General features: G+C 48.3%; 1 protein-coding gene across 1 annotated transcript in view; it reads right to left on the reverse strand.

The window, feature by feature from the left end:
• The window catches only part of UBR3 (ubiquitin protein ligase E3 component n-recognin 3), a 406,648-nt gene that overhangs the window by 183,103 nt on the left and 211,063 nt on the right, over positions 1-12,482 (reverse strand). The gene's annotated exons all lie outside the window — the stretch shown is intronic.

The following is a 12,482-nucleotide window of genomic DNA, read 5'->3' on the forward strand; positions in this document are numbered from 1 at the left end:
CTGTCCAATAATGTATGAAGAAGCAGCCTGCCGCTCAGTCATTGGCTGGGCACGCAGGCTGCAGGGAAGGAGGAGGGATCCCTTCCCTAGCAGCGATGTGGAGCCTGTGGCCTCGAGCTGCTTGGAGACTATTGTATTGCCAGCAGATCCCCCCACCAAAAAAGTAAGGCAGGCTACATACTGTATATTATATATATATATGACCTAATAAAAATGCCTAATTAAAATAAGATTTTACTCACCGGTAAATCTATTTCTCGTAGTCCGTAGTGGATGCTGGGAACTCCGAAAGGACCATGGGGAATAGCGGGCTCCGAAGGAGGCTGGGCACTCTAGAAAGATTTATGACTACCTGGTGTGCACTGGCTCCTCCCACTATGACCCTCCTCCAAGCCTCAGTTAGGACACTGTGCCCGGACGAGCTGACATAATAAGGAAGGATTTGAATCCCGGGTAAGACTCATACCAGCCACACCAATCACACCGTACAACTCGTGATACTGTATCCAGTTTGACAGTATGAAAACAACTGAGCCTCTCAACAGATGGCTCAACAATAACCCTTTAGTTAGCAATAACTATTTACAAGTATTGCAGACAATCCGCACTTGGGATGGGCGCCCAGCATCCACTACGGACTACGAGAAATAGATTTACCGGTGAGTAAAATCTTATTTTCTCTAACGTCCTAGTGGATGCTGGGAACTCCGAAAGGACCATGGGGATTATACCAAAGCTCCCAAACGGGCGGGAGAGTGCGGATGACTCTGCAGCACCGAATGAGAGAACTCAAGGTCCTCCTCAGCCAGGGTATCAATTTTGTAGAATTTTGCAAACGTGTTTGCCCCTGACCCAGTAACAGCTCGGCAAAGTTGTAAAGCCGAGACCCCTCGGGCAGCCACCCAAGATGAGCCCACCTTCCCTGTGGAATGGGCTTTCACTGATTTAGGATGCGGCAGTCCAGCCGCAGAATGCGCCTGCTGAATCGTGTCACAGATCCAGCGAGCGATAGTCTGCTTAGAAGCAGGAGCACCCAACTTGTTGGGTGCATACAGGACAAATAGCGAGCCAATTTTCCTGACTCTAGCCGTCCTGGAAACATAATTTTTCAAGGCCCTGACTACGTCCAGTAACTTGGAATCCTCCAAGTCCCTAGTAGCCGCAGGCACCACAATAGGTTGGTTCAAGTGAAAAGCTGATACCACCTTAGGGAGAAACTGGGGACGAGTCCTCAATTCTGCCCTATCCATATGGAAAATCAGATAAGGACTTTATATGACAAAGCCGCCAATTCTGATACACGCTTGGCCGAAACCAAGGCCAATAACATGACCACTTTCAACGTGAGATATTTTAGATCCACGGTTTTTAGTGGTTCAAACCAATGTGATTTTTAAGAAACTCAACACCACGTTGAGATCCCAAGGTGCCACTGGAGGCACTACCGGGGGCTGAATATACAGCACTCCTTTTACAATGTCTGAACTTCAGGTACTGAAGCTAATTCTTTTTGGAAGAAAATCGACAGAGCCGAGATCTGTATCTTAATGGAGCCTAATTTTAGGCCCATAGACACTCCTGCTTGTAGGAAATGCAGAAATCGACCTAGTTGAAATTCCTCTGTTGGGGCCTTTTTTGGCCTCACACCAAGCAACATATTTCCGCCATATGCGGTGATAATGTTTTGCAGTTACATCTTTCCTGGCTTGAATCAGCGTAGGAAAGACTTCCTCCGGAATGCCCTTTTCCTTTAGGATCCGGCGTTCAACCGCCATGCCATCAAAACGTAGCCGCGGTAAGTCTTGGACCAGACAGGGCCCCTGCTGCAGCAGGTCCTGTCTGAGCGGCAGAGGCCATGGGTCCTCTGATATATTTTCTTGAAGTTCTGGGTACCAGGCTCTTCTTGGCCAATCCGGAACCACGAGTATCGTTCTTACTCCTCGCCTTCTTATTATTCTCAGTACCTTTGGTATGAGAGGCAGAGGGGGGAACACATAAACCGACTGGTACACCCACGGTGTTACCAGAGCGTCCACAGCTATCGCCTGAAGGTCCCTTGACCTGGCGCAATATCTTTTAGAGCTTTTTGTTGAGGCGGGACGCCTTCATGTCCACCTGTGGCCTTTCCCAATGGTGTACAATCCTTTAGAAGACTTCTGGATGAAGTCCCCACACTCTCGGGTGGAAGTCGTGTCTGCTGAGAAGATCTGCTTCCCAGTTGTCCACTCCGGGAATGAACACTGCTGACAGTGCTAACACATGATTTTCCGCCCATCGGAGAATCCTTGTGGCTTCTGCCATCGCCATCCTGCTTCCTGTGCCGCCCTGTTGGTTTACATAGGCGACTGCCGTGATGTTGCCTGATTGGATCAGGACCGGCTGGTTTTGAAGCAGAGGCCTTGCCTGACTCAGGGCATTGTAAATGGCCCTCTGTTCCAGTTATGTAGGGAAGTCACCTGACTTGACCAAAGTCCCTGGAAGGTTCTTCCCTGTGTGACTGCCCCCCAGCCTCAAAGGCTGGCATCCATGGACACTAGGACCTAGTCCTGTATGTCGAACCTGCGGCCCTCTTGAAGATGGGCACTCTGCAGCCACTACAGTAGAGATACCCTGGTCCTTGGAGACAGGGTTACCAGCCTAATGCATCTGAAGATGCGACCCGGACCACTTGTCTAACAGGTCCCCCTGAAAAGTTCTTGCATGGAACCTGCCGAATGGGATTGCTTCGTAGGAAGCTATCATTTTTCCCAGGACTCGCGTGCAATGATGCACCGATAACTGTTTTGGCTTCAGGAGGTCTCTGACTAGAGATGACAGCTCCTTGGCTTTCTCCTCCTGGAGAAACACTTATTTCTGGTCTGTGTCCAGAACCATCCCCAGGAACAGTAGACGTGTCGTAGGAACCAGCTGTGACTCTGGACTGTTTAGAATCCAACCGTGCTGTTGTAGCACTTTCCAAAATAGTGCTACCCCGACAAGCAACTGCTCCTTGGACCTCGCCCTTATAAGGAGATTGTCCAATTACGGGATAATTAAAAACTCCCCTTTTCGAAGGAGTATCCTCATTCCGGCCATTACCATGGTAACACCCTCGGTGCCATGTACAGTCCAAACGGCAGAGTCTGGACTTGGTAATGGTAATCCTGTACCACAATCTGAGGTACTCCTGGCGAGGATAGTAAATAGGGACATGCAGGTAAGCATCCTTGATGTCCCGGGATACCATGTAATCCCCCTCGTCCAGGCTTGCAATAACCGCCCTGAGCGATTCCATCTTGAACTTGAATTTTTTTTGTATGTGTTCAAGGATTTTAAATATAAAAAAGGGTCACACCGAACCATGCCGTTTCGGTACCCCAAAACCGTGTGGAATAGTAACCCCGTCCTTGTTGGAGTAGGGGCACCTTAAGTATTACCTGCTGGGAATACAGCTTATTAATTGCCTCTAGCACAGCCTCCCTGCCTGAGGGAGTTGTCGGCATAGCATATTTGAGGAAAACGGCGGGGGGAAGACATATCAAATTCCAGCTTGTACCCCTGAAATACTACTTGAATGAAACAGGGATCCACCTGTGAGCGAGCCCACTGATCGCTGACATTTTTGAGACGGCCCCCCACCATACCTGGCTACACCTGTGGAGCCCCCGCGTCATGCTGTGGACTCAGAGGAAGCGAGAGAAGAATTATGATTTTGGGAACAGGCTGACTGGTGCAGCTTTTTCCCTCTTCCCTTGTCTCTGTACAGAAAGGAAGCGCCTTTGACCCGCTTGCTTTTCTGAAGCCGAAAGGACTGTACCTGATAATACAGTGCTTTCTTAGTCTGTGAGGAAAATTGAGGTAAAAATATTTCTTCCCAGCTGTTGCTGCGGATACGAGGTCCCAGAGACCATCCCCAAATAATTCCTCACCCTTATAAGGCAGAATCTCTATGCGCCTTTTAAGGGCAGCATCACCTGTCCAGTGACAGGTCTCTAATACCCTCCTGACAGAATGGACATTACATTCATTTTGGATGCCAGCCGGCAAAATATCCCTCTGTGCATCCCTCATATATAAGACGACGTCTTTAATATGTTCTCATGTTAGCAAACTAGTATGTTTGACAGGGTCACCGACCACGCTGCAGCAGCACGCTCTGCAGGTATCAGTCTAGTACCTGAGTGTGTAAATACAGACTTCAGGATAGCCTCCTGCTTTTTATCAACAGGTACCTTCAAAGTGGCCGTTCCTAAAACGGCAGTGCCAAACCTATTTTGACAACCGTGTGAGCGCCTTATCCACCCTAGGGGATATCTCCCAGCGTAACTTATCCTCTGGCGGGAAAAGGTACGCCATCAGTAACTTTTTAGAAATTACCAGTTTCTTATCAGGGGGAACCCACGCTTTTCACACACTTCATTCATTCATCTGATGGGGGAACAAAACACTGCCTGCTTTTTCTCCCCAAACATAAAAACCCATTTTTAGAGGTTAATGTCAGAAATGTGTAACACATTTTTTATTGCCGGGATCAAGTCACGGATGTTCCTAGTGGATTGTGTATATGTCTCAACCTTGTCGACACTGGAGTCAGACTCCGTGTCGACATCTGTGTCAGCCATCTGAATGAGCGGGCGTTTTTGAGCCCCTGATGGCCTTTGAGACGCCTGGGCAGGCACGGGCTGAGAAGCCGGCTGTCCCATAGCTGTTACGTCATCCAGCCTTTTATGTAAGGAGTTGACACTGTCGGTTAATACCTTTTACCTAACCATCCACTCTGGTGTCGGCCCCACAGGGGGCGACATCACATTTATCGGCATCTGCTCCGTCACTATATAAGCCGCCTCCTCAAACATGTCGACACAGCTATATCGACACACCGCACACACACAGGGAATGCTCTGACTGAGGACAGGACCCACAAAGCCCTTTGGGGAGACAGAGAGGGAGTATGCCAGCACACACCAGAGCGCTATATAATGTGGGGATTAACACTATAACTGAGTGAATTTTCCCCCATAGCTACTTGTATATACAATATTGCGCCTAAATTTAGTGCCCCCCCCTCTCTTTTTAACCCTTTGAGCCTGAAAACTACAGGGGAGAGCCTGGGGAGCTTTCTTCCAGTTGCACTGTGAAGAGAAAATGGCGCCAGTGTGTCTGAGGGAGATAGCTCCGCCCCTTTTCCGCGGCCTATTCTCCCGCATTTTTATGGATTCTGGCAGGGGTTAAAATACATCCATATAGCCCTGGGGGTTATATGTGATGTATGTTTGCCAGCCAAGGTGTTTTTATTGCTGCTCAGGGTGCCCCCCCCCAGCGCCCTGCACCCTCAGTGACTGCAGTGTGAGGTGTGTATGAGGAGCAATGGCGCACAGCTGCAGTGCTGTGCGCTACCTTGGTGAAGACTGATGTCTTCTGCCGCCGATTTTCCGGACCTCTTCTTGCTTCTGGCTCTGTAAGGGGGACGGCGGCGCGGCTCCGGGACCGAACACCAAGGACTGGGCCTGCGGTCGATCCCTCTGGAGCTAATGGTGTCCAGTAGCCTAAGAAGCCCAATCCACTCTGCACGCAGGTGAGTTCGCTTCTTCTCCCCTTAGTCCCTCGCTGCAGTGAGCCTGTTGCCAGCAGGTCTCACTGAAAATAAAAAACCTAATTCTATACTTTCTTTTTAGAGGCTCAGGAGAGCCCCTAGTGTGCATCCAACCTCGGCCGGGCACAAGATCTAACTGAGGCTTGGAGGAGGGTCATAGTGGGAGGAGCCAGTGCACACCAGGTAGTCATAAATCTTTCTAGAGTGCCCAGCCTCCTTCGGAGCCCGCTATTCCCCATGGTCCTTTCGGAGTTCCCAGCATCCACTAGGACGTTAGAGAAAAGCCGTTAAAATGTTGTTCTACAGTTTTGCTACATTAAGAGTCTGTGTCAAAAGCCGTTTGGAGTGCCGCATCTATCGCTGTGTGTGTGTGTGTGCGTGCGTGCGTGTATGTATGTATGTATGTATGTATGTATGTATGTATGTATGTATGTATGTATGTATGTATATATATATATATATATATATATATATATATATATATATATTAGAATGCCGACAGGGTCCCCTCTCTTAAGTACCCCGGGCCCCCTAAAGCCTTAATCCAGCTCTGGTGGGCTGTGGATGGGGTATGGGGGGGGGGGGGGAGAGCATCCTGGGATCTGTTAAAGCTTTAACTGTTTGGTGCCCATTACTATCCACGACCTACACACCATTGTCTCCCCTGTGAAGCCCTAGGGATCCTGAAGAAGAAAAAAAAAAAGCGATCCTAAATCTGAAAAACGTAAATCACGTTCCAGGCTTTTTAGGTATAAAAAAAAAAGAACATAGCAGCCAGGCTGTGTGTTTCTTACTTGTAGGATTCTATTAAACGCAAACAAGAAAGAGTGAGGTCCTTTTACTCTAATGCAAACTGTATGCAGTCAATAAAGAAATTACAATTCCTGATATCTATAGCGCCAACATATTGTATAGCAATGTACAATTCACAAATAACTATTTGAATATATGCTGTGAACATTACTGCCTCGAAGTCTTGAGTTCAATATCTGACTACAGCACTATCTGTGTGGAGTTTGCATGTTCTATAGTGTTTGTGAGAGGTTCCCAATCCACACCAAAAAAAAAAAAAAAAAAAAGATACTGGTAGTTTCATTGGTTTCTAACAAAAACAAAATGAACTCGTGTGTCTCCATGTGATAGGGAATATAGGTTATAAGCGTCATATAGACAGGGGGAATGTAGACAAATAACATTGTTGACATTGTTAAAGTGTCGACATGCAATTTGATGACACTCTCAGGTGAAATGTTGACATCCTCAGAATGTTGACATTAGAGTTGGGCTGTAGCGGGAGGTTAGGGTTGGGCTCCGGACAGAGGAGGTTAAGATTAGGCACTAGAGGGAGGGTTACCGGTAGGGATTAGGGTTAAAATTAGGGATAGCTGCCAAATACTTACCGGAACATCTGAGGCCTGACCCGGTAGTGACGGTCACATGACCGCCGGGACCCAGAGAACAGCGTTGCAGCCATTGGGCGCAGGACATCACAGCAGGGCCACCAGGATGAAATGTCGAAATTCAAACATGATGACATGTCATCACTATCTACACTATGGATTTTGACATTATGAACGTGTAGGCATTCTCACGTCGACATTTTGTACCCAACCCTAGGCAGGGACTGTTGTGAATGACTGAAATAGTCTCTGGAAAGTGCTACGTAATAAGTGTGCGCTACAGTATTATGAATAACTGCTAATAAATAATAAATATGCATTAACAAGATAGCAACAAAACGCATGGAAAGGGCATAGCTAGATAAAGCTTAAAATCTACACAAATACATACTTGTCGGGGTAGAATAATAATTATTTGTTAACATTTATATAGTGCCAGACTATTTTATTGCACTTAGAAAATAAGAATTTACTTACCGATAATTCTATTTCTCGTAGTCCGTAGTGGATGCTGGGGACTCCGTAAGGACCATGGGGAATAGCAGCTCCGCAGGAGACTGGGCACATCTAAAGAAAGCTTTAGGACTATCTGGTGTGCACTGGCTCCTCCCCCTATGACCCTCCTCCAAGCCTCAGTTAGGATACTGTGCCCGGACGAGCGTACACAATAAGGAAGGATTTTGAATCCCGGGTAAGACTCATACCAGCCACACCAATCACACTGTACAACTTGTGATCTGAACCCAGTTAACAGCATGATAACAGAGGAGCCTCTAGAAAAGATGGCTCACTACAGCAATAACCCGATTTTTTGGTAACAATAACTATGTACCAGTATTGCAGACAATCCGCACTTGGGATGGGCGCCCAGCATCCACTACGGACTACGAGAAATAGAATTATCGGTAAGTAAATTCTTATTTTCTCTAACGTCCTAAGTGGATGCTGGGGACTCCGTAAGGACCATGGGGATTATACCAAAGCTCCCAAACGGGCGGGAGAGTGCGGATGACTCTGCAGCACCAATTGAGAGAACTCCAGGTCCTCCTCAGCCAGGGTATCAATTTTGTAGAATTTTACAAACGTATTTGCTCCTGACCAAGTAGCTGCTCGGCAAAGTTGTAAAGCCGAGACCCCTCGGGCAGCCGCCCAAGATGAGCCCACCTTCCTTGTGGAGTGGGCATTTACAGATTTTTGGCTGTGGCAGGCCTGCCACAGAATGTGCAAGCTGAATTGTACTACAAATCCAACGAGCAATAGTCTGCTTAGAAGCAGGAGCACCCAGCTTGTTGGGTGCATACAGGATAAACAGCGAGTCAGATTTTCTGACTCCAGCCGTCCTGGAAACATATTTTCAGGGCCCTGACAACGTCTAGCAACTTGGAGTCCTCCAAGTCCCTAGTAGCCGCAGGCACCACAATAGGTTGGTTCAGGTGAAACGCTGAAACCACCTTAGGGAGAAACTGAGGACAAGTCCTCAATTCCGCCCTGTCCGAATGGAAAATCAGATAAGGGCTTTTACAGGATAAAGCCGCCAATTCTGACACGCGCCTGGCCCAGGCCAGGGCCAACAGCATGACCACTTTCCATGTGAGATATTTTAACTCCACAGATTTAAGTGGTTCAAACCAATGTGACTTTTGGAACCCAAAAAACTACATTGAGATCCCAAAGTGCCACTGGAGGCACAAAAGGAGGCTGTATATGCAGTACCCCTTTTACAAACGTCTGAACTTCAGGGACTGAAGCTAGTTCTTTTTGGAAGAAAATTGACAGGGCCGAAATTTGAACCTTAATGGACCCCAATTTCAGGCCCATAGACACTCCTGTTTGCAGGAAATGTAGGAATCGACCCAGTTGAATTTCCTCCGTCGGGCCTTACTGGCCTCGCACCACGCAACATATTTTCGCCAAATGCGGTGATAATGTTTTGCGGTTACATCCTTCCTGGCTTTGATCAGGATAGGGATGACTTCATCCGGAATGCCTTTTTTCCTTCAGGATCCGGCGTTCAACCGCCATGCCGTCAAACGCAGCCGCGGTAAGTCTTGGAACAGACAGGGTCCTTGTTGGAGCAGGTCCCTTCTTAGAGGTAGAGGCCAAGGATCCTCCGTGAGCATCTCTTGAAGTTCCGGTTACCAAGTCCTTCTTGGCCAATCCGGAGCCACGAATATAGTGCTTACTCCTCTCCATCTTATCAATCTCAGTACCTTGGGTATGAGAGGCAGAGGAGGGAACACATACACTGACTGGTACACCCACGGTGTTACCAGAGCGTCTACAGCTATTGCCTGAGGGTCCCTTGACCTGGCGCAATACCTGTCGAGTTTTTCCCAACGGTTTATAATCATGTGGAAGACTTCTGGGTGAAGTCCCCACTCTCCCGGGTGGAGGTCGTGCTGAGGAAGTCTGCTTCCCAGTTGACCACTCCCGGAATGAATACTGCTGACAGTGCTATCACATGATTTTCCGCCCAGCGAAGAATCCTTGCAGCTTCTGCCATTGCCCTCCTGCTTCTTGTGCCACCCTGTCTGTTTACGTGGGTGACTGCCGTGATGTTGTCCGACTGGATCAACTCCGGCTGACATTGAAGCAGAGGTCTTGCTAAGCTTAGAGCATTGTAAATGGCCCTTAGCTTCAGGATATTTATGTGAAGTGATGTCTCCAGGCTTGACCATAAGCCCTGGATATTCCTTCCCTGTGTGACTGCTCCCCAGCCTCGCAGGCTGGCATCCGTGGTCACCAGGACCCAGTCCTGAATGCCGAATCTGCGGCCCTCTAGAAGATGAGCACTCTGCAACCACCACAGGAGGGACACCCTTGTCCTTGGTGACAGGGTTATCCGCTGATGCATCTGAAGATGCGACCCGGACCATTTGTCCAGCAGGTCCCACTGGAAAGTTCTTGCGTGGAATCTGCCGAATGGGATTGCTTCGTAGGAAGCCACCATTTTACCCAGAACCCTTGTGCATTGATGCACTGAGACTTGGCTCGGTTTTAGGAGGTTCCTGACTAGCTCGGATAACTCCCTGTCTTTCCCCTCCGGGAGAAACACCTTTTTCTGGACTGTGTCCAGGATCATCCCTAGGAACAGAAGACAAGTCGTCGGAACCAGCTGCGATTTTGGAATATTGAGAATCCAATCGTGCTGCCGCAACACTACCTGAGATAGTACTACACCGACCTCCAACTGTTCCCTGGATCTTACCCTTATCAGGGAATCGTCCAAGTAAGGGATAACTAAAATTCCCTTCCTTCGAAGGAATATCATCATTTCGGCCATTACCTTGGTAAAGACCCGGGGTGCCGTGGACCATCCATACGGCAGCGTCTGAACTGATAGTGACAGTTCTGTACCATAAACCTGAGGTACCCTTGGTGAGAAGGGTAAATTTTGACATGAAGGTAAGCATCCTTGATGTCCCGAGACATCATGTAGTCCCCTTCTTCCAGGTTCGCAATCACTGCTCTGAGTGACTCAATCTTGAATTTGAACCTCTGTATGTAAGTGTTCAAAGATTTTAGATTTAGAATCGGTCTCACCGAGCCGTCCGGCTTCGGTACCACAACAGTGTGGAATAATACGCCGTTCCCTGTTGCAGGAGGGGTACCTTGATTATCACCTGCTGGGAATACAGCTTGTGAATGGCTTCCAAAACTGTCTCCCTGTCAGAAGGAGACATCGGTAAAGCCAACTTTAGGAAAACGGCGAGGGGGAGACGTCTCGAATTCTAATTTGTACCCCTGAGATATCACCTGAAGGATCCAGGGGTCTACTTGCGAGTGAGCCCACTGCGCGCTGAAATTCATTGAGACGGGCCCCCCACCGTGCCTGATTCTGCTTGTAAAGCCCCAGCGTCATACTGAGGGCTTGGCAGAGGCGGGAGAGGGTTTCTGTTCCTGGGAACTGGCTGATTTCTGCAGCCTTTTTCCTCTCCCTCTGTCACGGGGCAGAAATGAGGAACATTTTGCCCGCTTGTCCACGAAAAGACTGCGCCTGATAATACGGCGTCTTCTCATGTTGAGAGGCGACCTGGGGTACAAACGTGGATTTCCCAGCTGTTGCCGTGGCCACCAGGTCTGAAAGACCGACCCCAAATAACTCCTCCCCTTATTAAGGCAATACTTCCAAATGCCGTTTGGAATACGCATCACCTGACCACTGACGTGTCCATAACCCTCTACTGGTAGAAATGGACAACGCACTTAGACTTGATGCCAGTCGGCAAATATTCCGCTGTGCATCACGCATATATAGAAATGCATCTTTTAAATGCTCTATAGGCAAAAATATACTGTCCCTATCTAGGGTATCAATATTTTCAGTCAGGGAATCCGACCACGCCAACCCAGCACTGCACATCCAGGCTGAGGCGATTGCTGGTCGCAGTATAACACCAGTATGTGTGTAAATAAATTTTAGGATACCCTCCTGCTTTCTATCATCAGGATCCTTAAGGGCGGCCATCTCAGGAGAGGGTAGAGCCCTTACAAGCGTGTGAGCGCTTTATCCACCCTAGGGGGTGTTTCCCAACGCACCCTAACCTCTGGCGGGAAAGGATATAATGCCAATAACATTTTAGAAATTATCAGTTGTTATCGGGGGAAAACCACGCATCATCACACACCTCATTTAATTTCTCAGATTCAGGAAAACTACAGGTAGTTTTTCCTCACCGAACATAATACCCCTTTTTGGTGGTACTCGTATTATCAGAAATGTGTAAAACATTTTTCATTGCCTCAATCATGTAACGTGTGGCCCTACTGGAAGTCACATTTGTCTCTTCACCGTCGACACTGGAGTCAGTATCCGTGTCGGCGTCTATATCTGCCATCTGAGGTAACGGGCGCTTTAGAGCCCCTGACGGCCTATGAGACGTCTGGACAGGCACAAGCTGAGTAGCCGGCTGTCTCATGTCAACCACTGTCTTTTATACAGAGCTGACACTGTCACGTAATTCCTTCCAACAGTTCATCCACTCAGGTGTCGACCCCCTAGGGGGTGACATCACTATTACAGGCAATCTGCTCCGTCTCCACATCATTTTTCTCCTCATACATGTCGACACAAACGTACCGACATACAGCACACACACAGGGAATGCTCTGATAGAGGACAGGACCCCACTAGCCCTTTGGGGAGACAGAGGGAGAGTTTGCCAGCACACACCAAAGCGCTATATATATACAGGGATAACCTTATATAAGTGTTTTTCCCCTTATAGCTGCTGTATTGTTAATACTGCGCCTAATTAGTGCCCCCCCTCTCTTTTTTAACCCTTTCTGTAGTGTAGTGACTGCAGGGGAGAGCCAGGGGAGCTTCCCTCCAACTGAGCTGTGAGGGAAAATGGCGCCAGTGTGCTGAGGAGATAGGCTCCGCCCCTTTTTCGCGGACTTTTCTCCTGCTTTTTTATGGATTCTGGCAGGGGTTAAAATTCATCCATATAGCCCTGGGGGCTATATGTGATGTATTTTCGCCAGCCAAGGTGTTTTTATTGCTGCTCAGG

This window comes from Pseudophryne corroboree, chromosome 7, assembly GCF_028390025.1.
Source record: "Pseudophryne corroboree isolate aPseCor3 chromosome 7, aPseCor3.hap2, whole genome shotgun sequence".
Classification (NCBI taxonomy): domain Eukaryota; kingdom Metazoa; phylum Chordata; class Amphibia; order Anura; family Myobatrachidae; genus Pseudophryne; species Pseudophryne corroboree.